This window comes from Macaca thibetana, chromosome 13, assembly GCF_024542745.1.
Source record: "Macaca thibetana thibetana isolate TM-01 chromosome 13, ASM2454274v1, whole genome shotgun sequence".
Taxonomy (NCBI): domain Eukaryota; kingdom Metazoa; phylum Chordata; class Mammalia; order Primates; family Cercopithecidae; genus Macaca; species Macaca thibetana.
Window position 1 is genome coordinate 92779970 of NC_065590.1, and position 24615 is coordinate 92804584.

A 24615-nucleotide genomic window follows, 5' to 3' on the forward strand; every position below is an offset into this window, starting at 1 on the left:
CATTTCCTATATTTCTTTTTTTTTTTTTTTTTTTTTTAATTTATTTATTATTATTATACTTTAAGTTGTAGGGTACATGTGCATAACGTGCAGGTTTGTTACATATGTATACTTGTGCCATGTTGCTGTGCTGCACCCATCAACTCGTCATTTACATCAGGTATAACTCCCAATGCAATCCCTTCCCCCTCCCCCCTCCCCATGATAAGCCCCGGTGTGTGATGTTCCCCTTCCTGAGTCCAAGTGATCTCATTGTTCAGTTCCCACCTATGAGTGAGAACATGCGGTGTTTGGTTTTCTGTTCTTGTGATAGTTTGCTAAGAATGATGGATTCCAGCTGCATCCAAGTCCCTACAAAGGACTCAAACTCATCCTTTTTTATGGCTGCATAGTATTCCATGGTGTATATGTGCCACATTTTCTTAATCCAATCTGTCACTGATGGACATTTGGGTTGATTCCAAGTCTTTGCTATTGTGAATAGTGCTGCAATAAACATACGTGTGCATGTGTCTTTTAGCAGCATAATTTATAATCCTTTGGGTATATACCCAGTAATGGGATGGCTGGGTCATATGGTACATCTAGTTCTAGATCCTTGAGGAATCGCCATACTGTTTTCCATAATGGTTGAACTAGTTTACAATCCCACCAACAGTGTAAAAGTGTTCCTATTTCTCCACATCCTCTCCAGCACCTGTTGTTTCCTGACTTTTTAATGATTGCCATTCTAACTGGTGTGAGATGGTATCTCATTGTGGTTTTGATTTGCATTTCTCTGATGGCCAGTGATGATGAGCATTTTTTCATGTGTCTGTTGGCTGTATGAATGTCTTCTTTTGAGAAATGTCTGTTCATGTCCTTTGCCCACTTTTTGATGGGGTTGTTTGTTTTTTTCTTGTAAATTTGTTTGAGTTCTTTGTAGGTTCTGGATATTAGCCCTTTGTCAGATGAGTAGATTGCAAAAATTTTCTCCCATTCTGTAGGTTGCCTGTTCACTCTGATGGTAGTCTTTTGCTGTGCAGAAGCTCTTTAGTTTAATGAGATCCCATTTGTCAATTTTGGCTTTTGCTGCCGTTGCTTTTGGTGTTTTAGACATGAAATCTTTGCCCATGCCTATGTCCTGAATGGTACTACCTAGGTTTTCCTCTAGGATTTTTATGGTATTAGGTCTAACATTTAAGTCTCTAATCCATCTTGAATTAATTTTCGTATAAGGAGTAAGGAAAGGATCCAGTTTCAGCTTTCTACTTATGGCTAGCCAATTTTCCCAGCACCATTTATTAAATAGGGAATCCTTTCCCCATTTCTTGTTTCTCTCAGGTTTGTCAAAGATCAAATGGCTGTAGATGTGTGGTATTATTTCTGAGGACTCTGTTCTGTTCCATTGGTCTATATCTCTGTTTTGGTACCAGTACCATGCTGTTTTGGTTACTGTAACCTTGTAGTATAGTTTGAAGTCAGGTAGCGTGATGCCTCCAGCTTTGTTCTTTTGACTTAGGATTGTCTTGGAGATGCGGGCTCTTTTTTGGTTCCATATGAACTTTAAAGCTTTTTTTTTTTCCAATTCTGTGAAGAAACTCATTGGTAGCTTGATGGGGATGGCATTGAATCTATAAATTACCAGGGCTTGGTAGTGTCAATGTTCTGGGTTTCAGCCATTCTAAATCCAGTAAGGTAGTGTTTTGATGCTGTCTGTGTGGTTGAAAGGAGCTCACAGAGCTTTGCAAAGTGAGTGAGTCTTCCGCTTCCTGCCACCTGCTCCAGCCTCTCTCCTGTTCACATTAGGCAGGAGAAGCCAGGCTTGGATCTTTCTCTTCTATACCTTGCTGGTTTTGGTCCCTGGAAGGTCTAAATCTGGTTTCAGATCTCTTCATTTCCTTTCCCAGAGCATGGCCTTACCAAAATTTAGTTTTGCTGACTAACAATTCTTGAAGGCCTGATTTCACTATTATCTAAATAAGAACACTTGGTCTGACTCATCCTGCGATTTGCACTCAAAATGTGACTTTAGAAAAACTGACATTTATTCTGAGGTGATGGAAGTGGAAATTTGGCTCTGCCTTATCTTCTGCAGTCAGTATTAGCTTCAATTCCTTATTTTCAAATGTTGGGTCCCATCAGGCATCACAGACATTTCCACATCAAAGGGCTTCCCGCCTTGAGATTTGTCCCATTATACTGACCACAGAGGCAAGGTTTTTAAAATGTCATGTGCGTGTGTGTGTGTGTGTGTGTGTGTGTGTGTGTGTGTGTGTGTTTTAATTCTTTAAAATTTCCCCTCAGAAAACTGGTAATCCTATTCTGGAAATTGCTAGTTTTGATGGAATTGGGTGTGGTCTGTAGCACCCTTGCAGAGTGATTGCAGCGAGGGTGTGCCTAGGCGCTTCTTCTCACGGTAAAGGCAACGGGAGAGACAGACAATCCCTAGCAGAGATTCATATTCATATGATGGACATGGAGGAGGGGGAGCCCAAGAGCTTTCATCAATGTTCTGTGAAGATAACCACTGTTAGGGTTTGATAGCATATATTCAGTCCCAGAGACTTCAAACCCAGGCTTTCCTTATGGAGAAATAAGAATGGCTTAAGCTCCAGACAAGAAGGAAAGGAAGCACTAAATTTCTCCGTCATTAACTCATCAGCTCTTGTATGTTTCCTGGGATTTTTATACACCCAGTATCACAAGTTCGGTGACTTAAAACAACAGAATTTAGTATCCTATGGTTCTAGGGCTGTGACATCTGAAATAAGATGTCCACGGGGTTGTGCTGCTTCTGATGCTCATGGTAGAATTCTTCTCACCTCTCTTTCTAGCTCCCCATGATGGCTGCCAAGCCTTGATGTCCTTGGATTGCTCTCCAATCTCTGCCACTATCATCATATGAGGCTCCCCTTGAGTATTTGTCTTCATTTTGTCTTCCCTCTTCTAATATAGACACGAGCCATATTAAATTAAGAGTCACCTTACTCCAGTATGACCTCATCTATGGCCTTATCTTAACTACTTAACACTTACAGCAACCCACAGAAAGTCATACTCTGAGGTACTGGGTATTAGAACTTTAACATAGATTTTCGGACACACGAAACAACCCATAATAGCCATTCAATACATTTGGCTTCAACAACTCATAAAACCCTATGTCTGGCTCTTCAGATCAAGCACTGCCCCTTCCTGTCTTTCCTGTGTTGTCTACTCCTGACATTGGGCTGGAATGCAGCATATTTATGCAGGCTCCAACTTTTGTTGTCAGAGTTAGGGAAGCAACGTGGAACTGAGGAGTGGTTCTCAAAAAATAGATTGGGCATAACACAAAGACTTGGAGAAATTGCTACAAGTTCAGATTCCTGGTGCCCAAGCCCTAGAAATGCTGTAAGTCATGTAGTTGCCTTTGGTCAAGTGGCTACATTTTGAGAAACACTTGCATGGAGGAAAAAGCATAGGATTGCAGTCCAGGTAAATTTAAATTTAATTTTGAGTACTAACTAGCTAGATGGCCTCTGGCAGTAATAAAGCTGTCTAAGCCTCAGCTTTTTTTTCCTCTTAATCTCCTAGAATTTCAGATTGAGTATGCCTGGATGAAGCCCAAAGGATTGCATTTCTAAGACATTCCCAGTGTAATGCACTTTTTTTTTCTTTCTTCTTTTTTTTTTAGATAGAGACTTACTCTGTCATGCAGGCTGGAATGCAGTGGCATGATCTCAGCCCACGGCAACCTCTGCCTCCTGGGTTCAAGCGGTCCTCCTGTCTCAGTCTCCCAAGTAGCTGGGATTGGAAGTACGCACCACCATGCCCAGCTAGCTTTTGTTTTTCGTTTTTTTTTTTTTTTCAATAGAGGTGGTTTCTCCACATTAGCCACGCTGATCTTGAACTCCTGACCTCAGGTGTCTCGGCCTCCCAAAGTGCTGGGATTATATGCGTGAGCCACCGTGCCCAGCCCCCAGTATAATGCACTTTGAAAGCCACTGCTGTAGTGGAAGCTCTTGGTGCTCATCCTGATATCTTTACCAGCTGCTGACCTGTCTCCCAGATGCTGACAACAACTCACTGCTGACCCTTCTTTGACAATTGCCTTCAGCCAAACACAAACACTTACCTCCAGGTAGATGTAATTCACACTGCAACTTCTACTCCGGAGCTTCCAGGTGGAATCAGGACACATGGAGGACACACCCGCTTAGCTCTTAACCTTCTTCAGAGAGACAGAACCAATGAGATGGATGAATAGATAGACCGATAGATACCGCACTGCCTTTAGAATCACGCCCACACTTCTTAGCAGGAGATTCCAAACTCTAAAACACCTGCCAAACTAACGTTCCTGGGTGTCTGATTTGACTCTTTCACCCATTTGTTGCTTTAAACTAGCCTCAGCTACCTCTTCCTTCAAGGATCCAAAGATCTTTTCCAAAAGTGGGGAGGGAAGGACGCAAGGGTTGAAAAACTACCTATCAACTATTTTGGTCACCATTTGAGATATGCGTTCAGTTGAAGCCCAAACCTCCGCATCGTGCAATGTATCGATGTAACAAACACGCACATGTACCTCTTGAATCTAAAATTTTAAAATAAAAAGGTCTTTTCATGGCTTCCCAGGCTGGAGTTGGAGTCCCTTCTCTATTTTCCTGCTAAACTGTTTTTGCTTATATGAGAGTATGTTTCTGTCCCCAACCCCCACCCAAAGTTTCCTAGTATGTTTTGCCTTTCATTCCTAAGTCTTCAGAAATTGACTCAATGTGGGCACTCAGTTATTCAGGTTTTGCTTCTGCATTTACCACTTTCTAGCTGTGTGATTTGAGGCAAGACATTTACTCCCCCTTAACTTCAGTTTCCTCATATCTAAAGTGGGACTAATAATCTGGTAGTTTTGTGAGATTTAATGAAATAATGCAAGTGAAAATGCCTAGCAGAATGCCTCTGAAGATCGTAAACACTCAATAATGTCACATCTCTTCTATCGACACTTCATCAAATCATAGTTTCCTTCTGCTGTTCTCTTCATTTTTAAAAATCTCACTCTTCTTCCAAGGCCAAGCTTTCCCACCTTCAGAGATCTTTCTCGTCTAGCCTCTGACAGCTGATGCCTCTTAGGGGAACTACAGGGGCCAGCAGAGAAAGAAATGGCTGGCTATGGTTGTGGTTACAAGTGGAAAGTATTTTCTGGCGCTCTTCTTCCCCTTGCTCTTCACTGCATGGATTCCTCCCACAGCCAGGAGCTCAGAGCTCTCCTGCTCTAAGGTATAAAGAAAAACTAGGAGAATGCTGGTTTTCAAATCTGGCTCTGTCTCTGCTGGGTAGAGTCATACGGTAAGTTATTTTCTGGCTTCCATATTACTTATATGATGGAGGTGGGAGAAAGAAATATCTCTCACAATGATTTGAAGGCAAAATGGTAGTACAAATGTGAACAAGTCTGACAGGAAGCTGGCTCTCAGTAGTGTATGCTAAGTGAATTAATAATTGATAAATGCTACATGTTTATTGGCAATACAGGATTGATTGTGCAAGAGGCAAAGCCCTGAAGTAAGTCCACAACAATGGAAACAGAAAGAGGAAGGTAGATTTCACTGACATTGACAATGAAACTATCTCCATATTTCTCAAAATATATTCTAAGTGAATAAAATACTGTAAAATATGCAAAGCACTTAGAAAAGTACTATATGCTGATTTCTCCATCATTTAGTGACTTTGGCTAATGGATTAGTAGTTCTGAAACCTTGGAGTATTGACTTGATTCGGTCTTCCAACTACAGCTCCTGCTAAGCGGAGATGAGCTGGAAACTTTCAGGTGCTCCCAATCAAAGCTGGTAATTAACTTGGCTAAGAAAAGAAAAAATGTGCGTTGGTCCTGAAAGCAGGATTATAAATCCTGGAGTGGGAGGAAAGTTTTTCCAAAGAAACTGCATTTTTAAAAAACAATGAAGTTGAAGTGAATCATGATACTGATTGTGATTTTGGAAAAGTGAAGACATAAGTGCTGGCATTGGTTTTGGTTGGAGGGAGGTGGCAGAAGGAAAGGGGAAGCATGCACAGTTTGTGCTGGGAACAATCTGAGTTTGATTCTTGGTTTTGCTGCTGACTGGTAGGCAAAACTGGGAAAGTGATTTTACTTATTTAGTTTTTATTTTTTCCTTTTTTTGAGATGGAGTCTCACTCTGTTGCCTAGGCTGGAATGCAATGGAGCGATCTTGGCTCACTGCAACCTCTGCCTCCCGGGTTCAAGCTATTCTCCTGCCTTAGCCTCCCAAGTAGCTGGGACGACAGGCATGTGCCACCACGCCTGGCTAATTTTGGTATTTTGAGTAGAGATGGGGTTTCACCATGTTGGCCAGGCTGGTCTCGAACTCCTGACCTCAAGAGATCCTCCTGCCTGGGCCTCCCAGAGTGCTGGGATTATAGGTGTGAGCCACTGTGCCAAGCCGGCAAGTGATTTTATATTCCTGAACTTTGGTTTTATTGTAAAGTTGGAGATTATCATCAATTAAAATTTTATATTAAATGTTTTATATAAATTATCTAGCATAATGTCTTTATAGTATGTGTAAATACTACAAATAATAGGGTTTTATGATCAACAATTCTGAAAGGTTGATGAACCCAACTAAAGCCCTCCAACTTGAGTTTAAATTTTTCTGATGTTTAAATTCTGGCAAATTATACAGAACTTTATAAACTTAAAATCTTTCTATTTCAGTGACTCCATTAAATGAGGTAAAAGGAGAAATAATTTTAAATTGGATATTGGAAACAGATACCCATTAACTTGGAGAAAAAGAACTACAACATACTAATTTATTAAAACATAGATGCTATACCAAAATCATATGCAAAGAGGAAAGTAGATCTATATCTATCCAAAAGGAATAGAATTATCTTTGAGAAGTAGTTCTAAACATTTAATTCTACTCATTAGATCTCTTTTCAAGGCTCACACATCTCTTGCTGTAAGAGCTAGAGAGAGAAGTGGAGTGTGGTCTTAGCCTTCCAGAAGTCCAGGTAGAGTGTAGAAAGGGCTATAATTCACTTGTGTTGCTTTCTCAGGCTACTCACTACTCCAGTACCTCATCGACACTGCTGCCTAAGCCATGCTCCTAAAATGGAAGTCTGATAACAACCCCTTTCCCCACCACTATATGATTGAAAAATACCCCAGTTGCCTACTATATTAGTCCATCCCCGTATTGCTATAAAGAAACACCTGAGACTGGGTAATCTGTGAAGAAAAGTGGTTTAATTGGCTCATGGTTACATAGTATATACAGGAAACGTAATGCTGGCATCTGCTTGGCTTCTGGGGAAACCTCAGGAAACCAACAATCATGGCAGAAGACAAAGGGGAAGCAGGATCATCTCACATGGCCAGAGCAGGAGCGCGAGAGAGAGGGAGGAGGTGCCGCACACTTTTAAACAACCAGATCTCACAAAAACTCACTCACTAACACGAAGACAGTGCCAAGAGGGAAATTTGCCCCCATGATCAAATCACCTCCCACAAGGCCCCACCTTCAGCTCTGGGGATTATAATTTGACATGAGATTTGGTCAGGGACACAGATCCAATCCATATAAACTTCCATTTCATCTAAACTCTGTAACCTGACACCCAAGGTTTTCACCATCATATTCCAATTTTCCTCTTAAGCCCCATCTCCTGATGGTACATTTTGTGAAGAATAAACCTCAAAGATTATAAACTTCTCAGTTTTTCAGACACTTCAAGATTTTCCTCATCGCTATGCCTTTCTATGTGGTTATTTTTTGATTAGAATTCCCTTTCTCAGTTTTCTACCCCCAAAACACTGACTCATACCTGAAGGCTTTCTATATATGTAGTAGTTAAGGTTTGAACACCACCTAGGCCTTTGCTGTGTGGCTTTCAGAAAATTATCATACATCATGTAGCTGAATTTCTCCTTTTTAAAAATATTGGAATAATGAAAATATCTAGCTTCATATAGTTTGGCTCTGTGTCCCCACCCAAATCTCATGTCAAATTGTAACTCCCAATGTTGGGGAGGAGACCCAGTGGAAGGCGATTGGATCATGGGGGTGGATTTCCCTCTTGCTGTTCTTATGATAGTGAGTGAGTTCTCATGAGATCTGGTTGTTTAAAAATATGTAGCACTTCACACTTCACTCCCTTTCTCTCCTGCCACCATGTGAATATGTGCTTGCTTCCCCTTCCCCTTCTGCCATGATTGTAAGTTTCCTGAGGCCTCGCCAGCCATGTGTCCTATATAGCCTGTGGAACTGTGAGTCCATTAAATCTCTTTTCTTTATACATTACCCAGTCTCAAGTAGTTATTTATAGAAGTGTGAGAACGAACTAATACATAGCTTACAGAGTTTCTGTGATCATTTAAATAATTGATAATTAAAAGATAATAAAACAGTTCCTTGTACACAGATAGCACTCAGTAAGTGTTAACTATCATCTTTCTTGTTTTTCCTTATCACCTCCACCCTCTTTTGCAGCTCAAAAATTAACTTTTTAAATGAAAACTTCTGGAGTGCCCCCAGGTAAATTAGCTGCGTGCTTTTTCCATATTCCCACAGGCCTAGGTTCTTAATTCGATTATACTGCTTATTAGACTATATTGTCATTATCTCTGCATCTCCCACACTTGCTGGAGAGTAAAACCAAACCAACACAAAGAGAAGAAAGTCTCACCTCCTTGACAGATGTGTTAGTAGAAAACTTGGAATCAGACTCAGCCAAGTCTCTGATTCCTAATCCATCTTTTCAATGCAACTAGGGAATGTACCCTATGGGAGGCAGCAGAGAGCAATGCTTAAGAACATAGGCCCTTGTGCCAACTTCCCTGAGTTCAAATCATGCATCTACCACATACTAGTTATGTCATTTTATTTATTTTTTATTTATTCTTATTATTTTTATTTTTCATAAGTTATTGTTGTACAGGTGGTATTTGGTTACATGAGTAATTTCTTTAGTGGCGATTTGTGAGATTTCGATGCACCCATCACCTGAGCAGTATATACTGCACCATATTTGTAGTCTTTTATTCCTCATCCCCTTCCCACCCTTTCCCCTAAGTCCTCAAAGTCCATTGTATCCTTATGCTTTTGTGCCCTCCTAGCTTAGCTCCCACATTATCAGTGAGAATATATGATGTTTGGTTTTCCATTCCTGAGTTACTTCACTTAGAATAATAGTCTCCAATCTCATCCAGGTCACTGCAAATGCCATTAATTCATACCTTCTTATGGCTGAGTAGTATTCTATCGTGTATGTGTATGTGTGTATATATATACACACACACTCACGTGTATATATATATAAAGAAACTGTGGTGTATACACCACAGTTTCTTTATCCACTCATTGATTGATGGGCATTTGTGTTGGTTCCACGATTTTGCAATTGCGAATTGTGCTGCTCTAAACATGCATCTGCAAGTATCTTTTTTGTATAATGACTTCTTTTCCTCTGAGTGGATACCCAGTAGTGGGATTGCTGGATCAAATGGTAGTACTACTTTTAGCTCTTTAAGGAATCGCTATGCTGTATTCCATAGTGGCTGTACTAGTTTACATTCCCACCAGCAGTGTAAAAGTGCTCATTCAGGGGCAGGTTATTTAATTTCCATGGTACTGAAGGTTCTTTTTGGAGTTCATTTCCAGTTTTATTCCATTGTGGTCTGAGAGAGTGCTGATATAGTTTCAATTTTTCTCAAATTTATTGAGGTTCATTTGACGGCCTATCATATGGTCTATTTTGGAGAAAGTTCCATGTGCTGTTGAATAGAATATGTATTCTTTGGTGTTAGATGGAATGTTCTGAATATATCTGTTAAATCCATTTGTTCCAAGGTTTGGTTAAATCCATTGTTTCTTTGTTGACTTTCTGTCTTGATGACCTGTCTAGTGCTGTCAGCGGAGTGTTAAAGTCCCCCACTATGATTGTGTTACTGTCTATCTCATTTCTTAGGTCTATTAGTAATTGTTTTATAAATTTGGAAGCTCCAGTGTTAGGTTCACATATGTTTAGGATTGTGATATTTTCCCATTGGACAAGGCCTTTTACCATTACATAATGTCCCTCTTTGTCTCTTTTAACTGCTGTTACTTTAAAGTTTGTTTTATCATATGGAAGAAGAGCTACCCCTGCTCGCTTTTGGTGTCCATTTGCATGAACTGCTTTTTTCCACTGCTTTACTTTAAGTTTACATGAGTCCTTATGTGTTAGGTGAGTCTTCCAAAGGCAGCAGGTAGTTGGTTAGTGAGTTCTTATCCTCTCTGCAGTTCTGTACCTTTTAAGTGGAGCATTTAGGCCATTTACATTCAATGTTAGTATTGAGATATGAGGTATCATTGCATTCATTGTACTATTTGTTGCCTGTGTACCTTGATTTTTTTTGTGCTTTATAACTTGTATTTTTGTTTTATAGGTCCTGTGTGATTTATGCTTTAAAGAGGTTCTATTTTGATGTGCTTCCAGGATTTGTTTCAAGATTTAGAGGTCCTTTTAGCATTTCTTGTAGTGGTGGCTTGGTAGTGGCAAACTCTCTCATTTGTTTGTCTGAAAACAACTGTATCTTTCCTTCATATATGATGCTTAGTTTCACTGGACACAAAATTCTTGGCTGATAATTGTCTTGTTTAAGGAGGCTAAAGATAGGGCCCCAATTCCTTCTAGCTTGTAGGGTTTCTGTTGAGAAATCCCCTGTTAATCTGATAGGTTTTCTTTTATAGGTTACCTGGTGCTTTTGCCTCACAGCTCTTAAGATTCTTTCCTTCGTCTTAACTTTGGATAACCTGATGATAATGTGCCTAGGTGATGATCTTTTTGTGATGAATTTCCCAGGTGTTCTTTGTGCTTCTTGTATTTGGATGTCTATGTCTCTAGCAAGGCCAAGGAAATTTTCCTCGATTATTCCCCAAAATATGTTTTTCAAACTTTTAGATTTCTCTTCCTTCTCAGGAACACCAGTTATTCTTAGGTTTGGTCATTTAACATAATCCCAGACTTCTTAGAGACTTTGTTCATATTTTCTTATTCTTTTTCCTTTGTCTCTGTTGGATTGAGTTAATTTGAAGACCTTGTCTTTGAGCTTTGAATTTCTTTCTTCTACTTGTTCAACTCTATTGCTGAGACTTTCCAGAGCATTTTGCACTTCTGTAAGTGTGTCCAATATTTCCTGAAGCTTTGATTATTTTTCCTTTATGCTATATATTTCCTTGAATATTTCTCTCATTGCTTCTTGAATAGCCTTTTAGGATTTCCTTGCACTGGGCTTTACCTTTCTCTGATGCCTCCCTGATTAGCTTAATAACTAACCTCCTGAATTGTTTTTCAAATAAATCAGGGATTTCTTCTTGGTTTGGATCTATTGCTGTGAACTAGTGTGATTTGTTTGGGGGTATTAAAGAGCCTTGTTTTGTGATATTACCAGAGTTGATTTTCTGGTTCCTTCTCATTTGGGTAGGCTCTGTCAGAGGGAAGGTCTAGGGCTGAAGGTTGTTGTTCAGATTCTTTCGATCTATGGGGTGTTCCCTTGATGTAGTACTCTCCCCCTTTTCCGGAGGATGTGGCTTCCTGTGAGCCAATCTGCAGTGATTGTTATCTTTCTTCTTGGTCTAGCCACCCAGCAAATCTGCTGGCTCCAAGCTGGTACTGAGGATTGTCTGCACAGAGTCCTGTGATGTGAACCATCTATGGGTCTCTCCGCTGTGGATACCAACACCGTATTTGGAGTGTCTCCTGGGTCCTGCGGGAGCAGTATGCTTTTTTTCCGAGGATGTGTGGGTCCTCTTGGGATTCCTAGTTATGTCATTTTAATCAGCTTCCTTAAAAAAAAAAAAAAAACCCTGTGTGCCTAAATTTTCTCATCTGTATGATAGGGATAAAATACATACCTATTGTAGAAGAGAAAATATATATTTTTTTCCTTTCTAGGTTCTCAGTTGAGATACTCTCTTGAAACCAAAAGTCAGATTAACGGAAGAAAAACAAGCAGAAATATATTAATGTATAATATACCAATTGTGTGGGAAAGGCCTCTACTCAAAAGTATTTCTCTGTCAAGGTGGTAGCTTAGAGGGTTTGCTTAAACAGTGTTTTCACAAAGAGCCAGAAATCCTACTTACTGGCAAGGCAAATGAGAGAGAGAGAGAGAGCAGTTCCAGTCTTTTAAAAGGTGGGAGAATGTGGAAAGATGGTACAATCTGTTTCCAGATCCTATTGGTGCCTGCTGGTGCCTTCTCTGGGACAATATACAAGTGCTGTTTTCAGTAAGGAAGGATTTATGTCCTGTGATCAGGCAAGTAGAAGTGGAGGCAGCGTGTTTCCCTGAGTTTTCAGTGTCATTAGCAATCCTCAATATTTTGGGGAGAATATTTTTATTTCCTTCACTATTCCATGAGGCTATTGGGTGAAAAGATAAATTAAAATATACAAAGTATTTAGAAAAGTACCTAGGAGTGTGACACATACTAAAACAAATTTAAATTCACCTATCAGAGTAACAATGAATATTTGAAATCCAAAAGTCAACATGTAGCTCTTTGAAACCCAACCATAATTTTAACAATGGTTGGGTTTAGAATCCTGATTCTATTTTATTTTAATTAACTAATTAATTAATTAATTATTTTAGATGGAGTTTGGTTCTGTCACCCAGGCTGGAGTGCAGTGGTACAATCTTAGCTTACTGCAACCCCCAACATCTGGGCTCAAGTAATTCTTGTGCCTCAACCTCCCGAGTGTCTGGGACTACAGGCATGCACTACCACACTCAGCTATTTTTTTGTATTTTTAGTAGATTTTAGTAGAGAAAGGGTTTACCATGTTGGCCAGGCTGGTCTCGAGCTCCTGATCTCAGGTGATCTGCAACCTGAGCCTCTCACAGTGCTGGGATTACTGGCGTGAGCCACCGCACCAGGCTCCCTGATTCTATTTTAGACCATCATGTATAGTATACAATTTTTTAAGAGGAAAGTTTTCTCTAAATTTCACACAATAATATAGACATCTTGAGATAGGATAGAATATTATTGACTGGCTTAATGCATGCTTATTGAGCCAAGCCCTGTGAAAGGCCTCAGTTATAAAGAAGCATACCAAACAGAGTATTAGTTCCTGACTTAATAGAGTTAAGGATACTGGAGGAAACAAAAATAAACAAAATAACTAACAAATAAATTATTACAAGATACAAAATAGATATGAATGTGTTTCCATGATGAAGAATAAAGTATTAGGCTTCACTGGGTAGGCTACATTTTAGCTGAGGCCTGAGGGGTAGAAAGAAGCTTTGAGTTAAATGAAGAGGCTTCCAGGCAGATGGGACAAGTGTGACCAAGGCCCCAAAACAAAATGTCTCGGTGTGTTCTTGAAATTGGAAAGAAGTTAAATAATTGTTGCCTCTGTGATAATGGGTAACATGACTCAATATAATGCTAAAATGGAAAGTAATTGAGGACTTTTAAGTAGCGGAGTGATATTAATCCAATGTATATGCTTATGGAATCACCGGTGGCTATATGACAAGAGATCAAAAAAATGCAAAACTGAGAGCAGCAAGACCAGTTAGAGATGTAATGTAATAGAACAGGTGACAGTGGGTAGAAACAATGGCCTGACCAAGGGTGGTGGGGTAGTGGAGATGAAGAAGTGTAGGTGGAATTCAAATCCCCCCTGTCCCCTGGCCACGCACACATGGATACACATGTTCTCATTTCCTTAGAAATACAACCATGAGTCCTTGATAATACATTTAGTTTTGGGAGTGATGCAGAGGGTTAAGTAACTTAATGACTCCCATATTTTTCACTTGAACAGCTGGGTGAATGGTGGCACAATTTATTGAGATTGTGGGGACATATGGTGAAGAAAGTTTTCAAAAGTTTTCAGAGGTGAAATTAAGAATTCATTATCAGATATGTTAAGTTTGAGATGCCAATGAGACAAAGACATGGAACCATCCAGGAAATAGTTGGGTAAACAAGATTGAATTCTGAGAAGGGGTCAGGGATAGATGAAGCTTTTGAAATGATTAGCACAGACAGTACTGAAAGTCATGTAAATAGATGAGATCCCCTAATAATGTAGGCAAAGCTTGAGTGCTGAGAAACACTGGCACATGCGGGGGAGATGCATTTGATAATTGGAGTAAGAGGGGACAATAGAGATTGGGATCACAGAAGCCTGGAGAAGAGAGTGTTTCAAAAAGTTTCAATGCACCGGGGACGTTGAGTAAAATTAGTGCAGGTTTGGCAACACTAGGTGACTGAGACCCTGGAAAGAGTCATTTCCATGCATTCTGCTGGGGAGGAGTGTTTGTGCAGTGACAGAAAGGTGAGGAGGTGGGGAGGTAGATGTCAAATGTGTACATAACTCTTTCAAGATGCTAGACTCTGAAACGGGCTGAGAAATGGGCAGGACCTGGATGACGATGTGGCTTCAGGGAAGCTTTTGCGTTTTGTCGTTGTGTAAGATGGGTGAAACTAGATCAAGTTGATAAGATGCTAAGAATGATGCAGTGTAGAGAAGGAGCGCATGATGGTAGGAGTGAGAGGCCAGAGGAGCACAGACTTTGGGAAGTCGAGAGAGGAAGACAAATAAGAATGAGGAAGGTGAATACAACAGGCAGGTAGAATTGGTCATGGAAGACAAGAAACTCTCCTCTGATGACTGGTCCCTGATATACCTGATACAGCAAGTTGTCCACTGTGATCCTCTTTGTAGTAACGTACCCTGGGGTCAGAATAGTTCAGCCTGGATAGAGTCTGTTGACCTAAGATTCCCAGGTTGGAGATCAAGCCTCTAACTGGGCAGGTTCCTGATTATGTCATCAGCAGAGTTAAACCATTCATGCCTCTTCTAAGCTCCCAACAATCTCCATGCTCCTTTCTGTTTTATGGCTTTCTCCTGAAGAAATTAGCATGTCTGGGCATCTGCCTACAGAACTGTTCTCTCTGTCATTTGTTGAATACATATTTATGATAGAGTTTCATCTCACTGGGGGTTAGGTTCTAAAGATAGCCGATAAGAACATCACATATTTGATTATTGCTTCTGAAAATGCTCCAAATCATCCAAAGAATAAAGAAAACATGACATGGTGAAACAACAGGACGTACCACAGATCCTATAGAGCTTGGATGCCTGAGTTTGAATTCTGTGTCCACCATTTACAAGCTGTGTGATAGTGAATGAAAACTCATGAACTTTAATTCCTTATCCCCAAAATATGTTAAGTTAGAAGTTCAATCACATGTAGACTATTGGGGGTCCCTGAAATTCTTTCAATGGATCTAGGAGTCAACACAGACACTTTTTGCCTTTTTCACTGTGTTTACATTTGCACTGATTTTGCAAAAGGGTGGTGGCACTAGACTGTACTAGTAGTTGTTTCATTCTTCACCGTCACACACTTGCAGGAAAAAAAAGTTTAATGTAAGAATGTTTTTGATAAAAGAGTAAATATTATTAATATTATTAGATCTCAACCTCTAAGCACACTTTACAAAAATTCTGTCTAACAAATGAGAAGTCCTTATAAAGCATTTCTGCTGCACAGTAGAGCACAATTGTTTTCTCTACAAAAGCACTTGTGATTGTTTCAGTTGTGAGTGAAACTAGCCATTTTTCTTTCATTAATATTACTTTTATACAAAAGAACAATGAACAGATGGAACAAAGCTCATCTGTACTTTGGTATTTGGCAGGTATAGTCTCAAAAGTGAACAAAGTGAGCTGATTACCTAAAAAATTGGTAATATTTGTTGCCAGTGATAAAAGTCAAGCTTTGAAGTGAAAGTCAGAGTTTTGGAAAACTCATCTGTGAGCTTGGCAGCTTCCCAATACTTAAGGATATATCCGATGAGATTGGTGGTGATATTAATGGCTATGATTTGAGGGAATGCTATATTTGATACTGTGTTTCAACACTTGAAAGATCTTTATAATTTAATGAGCCCATACTTTTCAAATTACCAACACACTGTGTTCAAAATCGAACATGAGTAATAGTTCTACTCTAACTATAAGGTAGATCAAAGGACTTTAACGTAACAGAGCAGAAAACGATTATTGATATAGGTTCAGATTCCACACAACTACTAACCTTTAAGAAACTACAACTTGTCAGTTTTGGTATATAAAAAATATATATTAACCATTATGTGAGAAGCCTATTAAAAACTTCTCTTTCTAACCACATTCCTAGGTGAGGCCAGATTTTCTTCATATACTTCAACCAAAATGACACATCACAACAGATTGAATGCAGAAGCAGAAATGGAAATTTAGCTGAATTCTAGTAACTAGACATTAAAGATTTGAAAAATGTAAAGCAATGCTACTTCTCTCAGCAATTTTTTTATTTTGAAAAATAATTTTTCAAAAATAAAATATGTCATTTATGTTAAGATGTGTATTATTTAAAATTAATACATATGAATTCTTTTATATTCTACAGTTTTTAATTTCTAATGTATAAAATATTTATAGATATAATCCCCACAAATTAAGCTCTGGTGGATTTTTAGTAATTGAGAACATAAAAGTTGTCAAAAGAATGTAAAAGAGTCCAAACCATTGTACCTACTTTATTGCGCTGTTATGAGATTTAAAGTACTTAATGTTTATTGAACCCTTAAAACAATGAGTGATATATAGTAAGTGATACACATAAATACAGTATAGCATTATTTTTGATGAGGTATAATGAAAAGGATGTACTCATCCCATTCCATCCCATTTCGTTCCATCCTATCCCATCAACCATATCACATCTACCTTCTCCTTCTTATTATGAAACATAAACTCACATTTTAGGATAATGAGTAAAAAATCTCTAATTCCTAAATTGCTTTTGCTTATTTTTCCTCTCATTCTCACCTCCACTTTATAACCCCCTCCACCTATACAGTTTAATTTGAATTCAGTAACATATGTGTTATAAAAACATATTTCAGTCATAGTGCTGTATGCTAGAAATAAAATGATTATTAAAACCCAGGGTTTTCCTGGAGGAAAAACTCAGTGTAGTGGGAAAAACAAAAACATAAAGAAATAGTTAAAATATTGTCATGTAAGAACGTAATAGTTAGATGAAAAACCATTTGTTGATGTACAGAGGCAGGTGCCTATAAAGAGAAATAAGATCTCAAAAGAGGGAGCTGTCCTTTAAATTGTGAAGAACAAATGGGATTTGCCAATTGCATAAGGGTCAAATAGTATTCCTGGGAATGGTTATGACATGGAGCAGCAAAGGCTTGAAGTCTCTGCTTTATATTTTAATTTAGACTATAGGATGACTGCAGTGGGAGGGGGAATAAAAGGTGAGACTGAAAAAATATTTGGAGATGAGATTGTGAGTGCTGAAGTGCCTCATGCTGAACAGATAGCTGGAGCCATGGAAACACTTTAGGGAGGTGTCTGGTTAGTGATAACACTAAACACCTCCTTCCTCATTCTCGGGCTAGAGCTCCCATCCCCATACTCCTGTGTCTGTGACAGCAGAATGCTCTCTGGTTTTCATGTCCTCTTCATAGCTGTCCCTGCATTATATGCTGGTACCAATGTTAGGATCTTTGCTTTAGGCTGATCCTTTTTATTTATTTATTTATTTATTTTGGAGCTAGAATCTTACTGTGTAACCCAGGCTGGAGTGCATGGTGTGATCTTGGCTTACTGCAACCTCCACCTCCCACCCTCAAGAGATTCTCTTGCCTCAGCCTCCCAAGTAGTTGGGACTACAGGTCTCCAAACTCTGATATATATATATATATACACACACACACACACACACGTGTGTATATATACATATATGTATACACACACACACATATATATATATGCTTTTTTTTTTTCTTTTTTAGTAGAGATGAGGTTTTACCATGTTGGCTGGAGTCTGCTCTTGAACTCCTGACCTCAAGTGATCCTCCTACCTCAGCCTCTGAAAGTGCTGGGTTTATAGGCATGAGCCATCATGCCTAGCCTGAAGTTTTCTGAAGAGGTCTTAAAATCAGGATACTGGGCTCCTAGTAAAGGCAACAGCAGTGGAAATAAAGGAGCGAATTAAAGAATATTTAGGAGACACAGCTGATAGAGAATTGTAACTGGCTGTGGGTGTAAAGAAGATGGAGCTTTTTGGGTTGGATGCTTCAGAACAAAATGATGTTACACAAAATAAAGCAGGGGATTAATATAACTGTTTTTTTTTTTTAAAATTTGACTGCTTGTTACTTATTTTCTCAGCCTTCTCGAAGGAAGTTTCTGCATCTGTTTTCCCTTCTTGCCTCCCTGAACCTAGAGAATGAAAACAATGGCAACAACATTTTTCTGTGGAGCTGTCTTATAGGATAGGATTCCAAAGCAGCACAAGTCACTCCCCCTTATTCCCCTTTCTGGAGCAAACGTGGGCAGGTGGGGAGGGAAGCCTGCATTCTGATTTAGCTCCCACCTTGGCAGACAATAACTTACCTCTTGCCACCAGAAGACAAGTCACAGCTGCTATTGTCTTGATAATTATGTTTATTCAAGCAGTGGAGTGGGAGTCCCGTGGTCAAGGGAGTGTGACTTGCCAGGTGCTCCCTGTCTAGGGCCTCTTTCCCCGTGAGGTGGATGGAGTTGTTCTCAGGAGCCCTTATAACCAGTTATAAATCACTTTCAGTGAGCTAAGGTCAAAGGCATGGGGAGAATAGAAAGTGACAACACTAAGGATTTATATGAGCCCTTCCCTACAAGGAGACCAAGCACTTCAAATATATGATCTCATTTGCCCTATCCCTGGAAAATGGAGGGCTTGAGGGAGGCAGTGGTTAGAGGCAGGTATGAAGGCTCTGGTAAACAACCTTGAATGGCCAATATGACAATATGGTTTTCTTTCTCTCTCATTTTTCTTTAGCACCTTTTTCCTCCTGTTTTTAGACAAATGAAGCAGACTAATTTTTCCAGGATGGTTTTCCACATTTTTACTTCCCTGCCTTAGTTTGATGGACTTCAGCAAGGTTGTGAGAATGAGCCTACATTTATTGGGGTTCTTTGGCTTTGATCCCTCAAGGAAGTGACATGCTGATACCAAAATACACATTAATAATCAGGATCAATAAATAAGTCAACTCTGATATGGAGAAATCTGTAAGGTCATTTATTAAAACATTAACTATTAAAGATAAATAATTATGACTGGAATAAGTGCCTAAGATTTGTTTCTAAGCATTTGCATCTACCACTTGCTACGTGAAACTCTTCCATGAATGAGAAATCTGTTCTGTGCTTCTTCAAAGACACAGGGAGGTTTTAAGTGAATCCTGGAAGGTATCTCCTATCTGACTAGTCCAAGGCCACACAGCATCTTTCTGGGAACTCTGACCTTATCACAGAGTCTCGGAAATTCCTATTCAGGTCTCTGCCTTATTTGAACATTGTATCTCTTGCTATTTGCCATACAAAGTAAAGTAACTTGAAAATGGTAGAAATAAACACCACAAAGGCAAAGTAGAATGGTAAAAGGATTAGAGGAATGACACAGGAAAAGCGATTACAGGAATTTAATCTGTTACATGAAGCTTTGGGCAAAGAGGATAAAAGGAGAGTGACTGCTTACAAATTGCACAGGCTGTAAAGGGAGGATTTGGGGAGCCCAGACTTGCCAATGGGTAAGTGAGTCTAGTCAAGAGGTAGGATTTCAGAAAAATCACTCAGAAGAGCAGGCTGAAGATAAGGGAAGCATCAGTCAGCAGCAATAACCAGGAGTAATGGCGGAGATCTTTAGGGTGTGGGCAAGTGACCCTAAAGACTTGCAATGTTAGTTTAGCCACCTGTTTGCAATTTTCAAATGAAAAACACTTGGAACAAAGATAAGCTGCATGGAATAAACTGCCCTAGGGGAGATTATAAATGATCAAAGGTGCCTTGGGAAGTAGGAGAACACAGTTTTCCTTGCAGCTTTTAGCAACTTGCTGATGGAGGTCAGAGTGAAGGTACTGTGGTCAGAGTGAAGACCTTCGCAGGTAGGTCCTTCCATATTCCCAAAACTACATTAATAGAGCTCCCTGGTCTCTGAACGGTGGGGAGCTATTTTGTAAGCCAATCAGGAATAATTCCACATTCAAGTAAGGGTATACCATCAAACAGTTCCTGGGAATCCTAGCAGTTTCAGAGACAGTCTTGACATAATAGGCTGATGCATTTTAGTTACTAAACCTAATATATTCTAAATTTTCATTACATTATTAAGTCACAATACCAAATGTGGCAATAATACACCTAGCTATGGATGCTTATGTGACTAAGAAACTTCCTCCTCAGCAGATCTAAAGCAGGGGTCTGACATGAACCCAATTCTGCTCTTTATTTAAGAGTAAACTAATAGTTGTAAAAAGTCGTTAGAAAGGAACCTGAAACATCATCTGGGCCAGGCTTATGAGGATACGTATGAGGATATGCATGAGGCCCAGAGGCATTCTTTCCTTACACCAGGACACACAGCAGAGAGGCAAAACTGCGTTTGGGTCGGGTAGTACTCAGCTCATCAAATCACAGGGCTTTTTTTCTTCTTCTTTTCTTTTTTCTCAAGCATGATCCTTCCTTGTTTGGCAGAGTCAGGGGAATTAATAATTAAAAATATGCTATTTTAGTTACAACAGTTTTGGTTTGGGGAATGATTACTTTTTTAGTATTTATTAGTGCTTAGTGAAAATTGTAACTTTCAGTTTGAAATGAAAACTGCCCAATTAGGCCAGGTGTGGTGGCTCACACCTGTAATCCCAGCACTTTGGGAGGCTGAGGTGGGCAGATTGCTTGAGCTCAGGAGTTTGAGACCAGCCTGGGAAACATGGAAAAACCTCTTCTCTACAGAAAATTAGCCAGGTATGGTACAGTGTACCTGTAGTGCCAGCTACCTGGGAAGCTGAAGTGGGAGGATCACCTGGTCCTGGTGGTCGAGGCTGCAGTGAGCTGTGATGGTTTCACTGCAGTCCAGCCTGGGTGACAGAGTGAGACTGTCTCAAAAACAAAACAAAAACAACAAAATAAACCTGCCCAATCATATCTACTGCACGATCAATGTAATTGTTCTGTAGTGTTATGATTACTGTAGCAATCTGTAGCTCTACTTTGTAACTGGATGCAAAAGATAGAGCATAAATACCTCTTCCCTGAAGAGAGTTGCATTGATTTGAGAGCTCTATTGAATAGTAGTCCTTTTATAAACAGCAATGAGGATCAAACTGAACTGTGTACAAAAGTAAATGTAACATGACCCAATTTTTTGAAATGACATAAAACCTTGATTTTTAAAAATGCACCTATGATTTAAAAACAATGGGTCTAAAACAAATCTGGTGGACAAATTACCTCTGAAACATAATGAAGTTTAAACTAGTAGCAACCTTTAAAGAAATGAATTAAACTCTAACTTGGTGTAGTATAATTTCAGCAGAATTCAAGCTATAAATATCAAAATGTTTTCTAAAACAAACAACCAATTTGATGATGGGAAGTAAGAGGATTTTAGAACCTGGTTTTATAAAAAGAAATTATAAGAAGCAAAACAATTACCGAATACATTTGTAGGCTGCAGTAATCACAGTTGGATTTTGGGTGGACGAATCACCTCTGAAATATAAAAGAGTTGCAGATATATTAAAAATTTAAAAAGCAGAACAGTTTGAAGATAATGCATTCCTCAATGAGTCACATGTAAAAAGCACCAACAGAGAGGTGCATGCTTGCAAATTTTCTTTTTCAATATGCAGTGTTTAAGCTCATGACATTTATTTTTAGGGATGTTCCAAACAGAGCAGGGGTTGGCCTTGTTCTTCTCTGATTTTGTAAGAGACATTTCTTACTGGTGAACTCATTTTAGGCAATAGAGAGTTGATGACCCTATTGTCTCTCTTTTTTAGTCTGTCCGTGATTCTTTTAACTAAATGCTCTAAGGTCAACTAAAACATAGTGTAGACAGAAATCAGGCTTTGAAATAAATTCTACTCAGTATATTACACACCACAAACACTGGACATCCCTTCAATGCAAAAGAGTACCTCTAATTTATACCGTTAAATCCTCCAAATTAGGATTTTAGCGAAACCTTTAGTTGGGTTTAATTGGTGAGTCTTTTTCTGTTCTGGTTTTGATTTTCTTCTGTTGTCATTTGGACCTTGTGGTTGGCTATTTCTTATTAGGACCTTGTGTCCTAATAAGCCTCCTTTGTGCTGCTCATGATATTAATATACACTGTAAAATATTTTGTCTCTTCAACTGCAAAGTTTCAAGCTTTAGAGTTTTCCTCTCATGTTTATTGCTCAGGTGGGTTGATTTTATCACCCTTCTTCACATTGATACAAATACAGGAAATGGCTGGAGGTCTCTCGCTGTCTTCCTATGTGGATGTGCGGTGGTTGCTGCAAAGGGCCCACCTTCCAGTGCTGTTTTGTTGGGAAGAACTTTATAAAGCTTCTTGACTTTAGGTAGGAGGAAAAACTTCAAGAGTGAATGTAGCCTACAAAAGACTATGCTTACTTCCTTTATCCCACAAAAATAATAATATCCAATATATTCCAGGTGCTCATCCACATTTAGTATATAAAACGAGTCCTGAAGGTAGCAGAAACTCAATGAATATTTGCTGAAATAGTGATGACTGTGTAAATGAGTAGTTATTAGCCTTCTTTTCAACATGAGAAAAGAGACTAGGAGACGTTAGATAAATACCTAAGTTTATAACCATAGAAAATCGTAGTGACATTATAACATTTTCTTTGATTTTTATCAGCTGGAGTGAAAAAGTGCCCAATTATCTCATCATTGAAACTTTGCTGTTAAAAATATTTCTAACTATTTAATTGTGGTTACATTATTTAGATTTTCTCACTATTAGTTTTCCTTTTGTTCAACAGACACTAGCCATTTACCAAGATTATGAGTGGCAACACATTGCCATTTGAACCCTTTGAACGCTTAACTCAAATATTGTCATAAATATTGTGAAACCATTTATACCTACATTCTACTTAGCTGGAACTCATGAGATTATCCAAAACTTGGGAACTTTATTCCTAAATATACTAAGAAAGATTTAATTTCTTCATTAAATTAACAGCACAATACATAGGAGAGTGCTTAGAGAGTTAGTAGGAGCTGTTTCTAAGCTTCTGAAGTTAAAAAAAAAAAAAGTGATAATTATAAGAGAATCTTATTTAATTATTAAAGAATTCCAGGAATACTCTGGTAGATAGGTATCAGATTTTAATTTTATGCACATATATACATATATATGAATATTTCTTCGTTTTTTTTTTTCATTTCCAGTAAAAGAGAAAAACGAAAGGATGAAATTTGAATACAAAACTAACCAATCTGTTCTGAACATATAATTATGTTGGTTTTTCACTTCCAGAAATATTTCCTTAGTATGAATGAGTTGCAAACGGACAAGTGTAAGTTCTTAACAAGTCAAAAGTATTTTCATAGCACAACAGGGAGTGTTTCCTTCCTCAGTGGCTCTGGCGATGGAAGGAAGTTCTCACATCCCAGTCTCCTCACCGGCTCCTTTATTCCCTCGAGAAAGCTGTTTCCTAGTGAGCGTGAACTGGCTGTTGCCTGCAGCTGTGAATGCAGCTTCTTATTAGCTAATCAATAATGAGAATTGATTGGCAAAGAAGTGTTCTCCATAGCCAGGGGGAGTAAATGAGATTCTATGGATTTCCTTCATTCCTCATTATGTTTGTAAAGTAATTTGTCTTTGACTCCTGCCTACATATGCAGCTTTGTTCATTTTGCATTTCTCTCTCCTAAAGGCCTTGCAAGGACAGAAGCTTCCGTTCTCTCCCCATGGCATGGACCAAGTTATTCCAATGCGAGCCTGGTGTTCCTGCAATAATTCTGAATTCTAGCTTTTAAGTTTCTCTTGCTTTTTGTCTCCTGTTTCACAGAAGCTTTATTGTAGAAGTTGCCCCCTCAACGAAGCCTTAAATAGTGGGCAGGAAATAACCAGGGGAAAGGCTAGAGAAAGGGGACAGGGCTACATTACAACTTTTATGAGCCCTAGACACCTTTGTGGTTGTGGGCCTCTTCCTCCATAAATATATTCCTATCTCCATACAGCAAACCAATCTTTCAGTTTCTCTCATATATATAATATAACATGTATATTACCTGTATCAGATATCATATGTCACATATATGTAATATATATAACGGCATAATCGGTGAGAATACAATTAAGAAAATTTTTAAAAAAGACAACGGTTTAAAAAAAAAAAAAAGAAAAGAAAGAAAGTTTTCCTGGCCATTGTCCCAGGGAAATTTTAAAATGGCTCTGTGAGATGAGGGCTAGATTTCAGACTATTATAAATGCGCATGTCTGATTTTTTTTTTTTTTTTTTTTTAAGGGAGAACTGGTTAATCCTCCCCCAGGGACCTACTCACAGTCTGTTGAATTTTTAAAGAACATTTCACGGGGGCTTTTGAGCCTGCTGAACTTAAAGGGGCACATTGGTGAAAGCTCCTTATGCTCTGAATTGATAACAATGAGGTCTGTAGCCCAGCGTTTCAAAACCTTGTCCCCAAGTGGAAGCCGAATAATCACTGATTTCAAGGTTTCTGTTTCTTTCAGTGTCTTTATTTAGATGA

The 24615-nt window shown here is 38.9% G+C and overlaps 1 protein-coding gene and 1 long non-coding RNA gene across 2 annotated transcripts in view; one reads left to right on the forward strand and one right to left on the reverse strand.

Moving 5' to 3' along the window:
• LOC126933861 (uncharacterized) overlaps nt 1-16292 on the forward strand; it is a 46790-nt gene extending 30498 nt beyond the window's left edge. Inside the window, exon 3 of the long non-coding RNA XR_007718750.1 lies at nt 16199-16292. This is a non-coding gene — a long non-coding RNA (uncharacterized LOC126933861). The remainder of the gene's footprint in view (nt 1-16198) is intronic.
• Nucleotides 1-24615, reverse strand: part of LRATD1 (LRAT domain containing 1) — a 912369-nt gene that overhangs the window by 210945 nt on the left and 676809 nt on the right. The gene's annotated exons all lie outside the window — the stretch shown is intronic.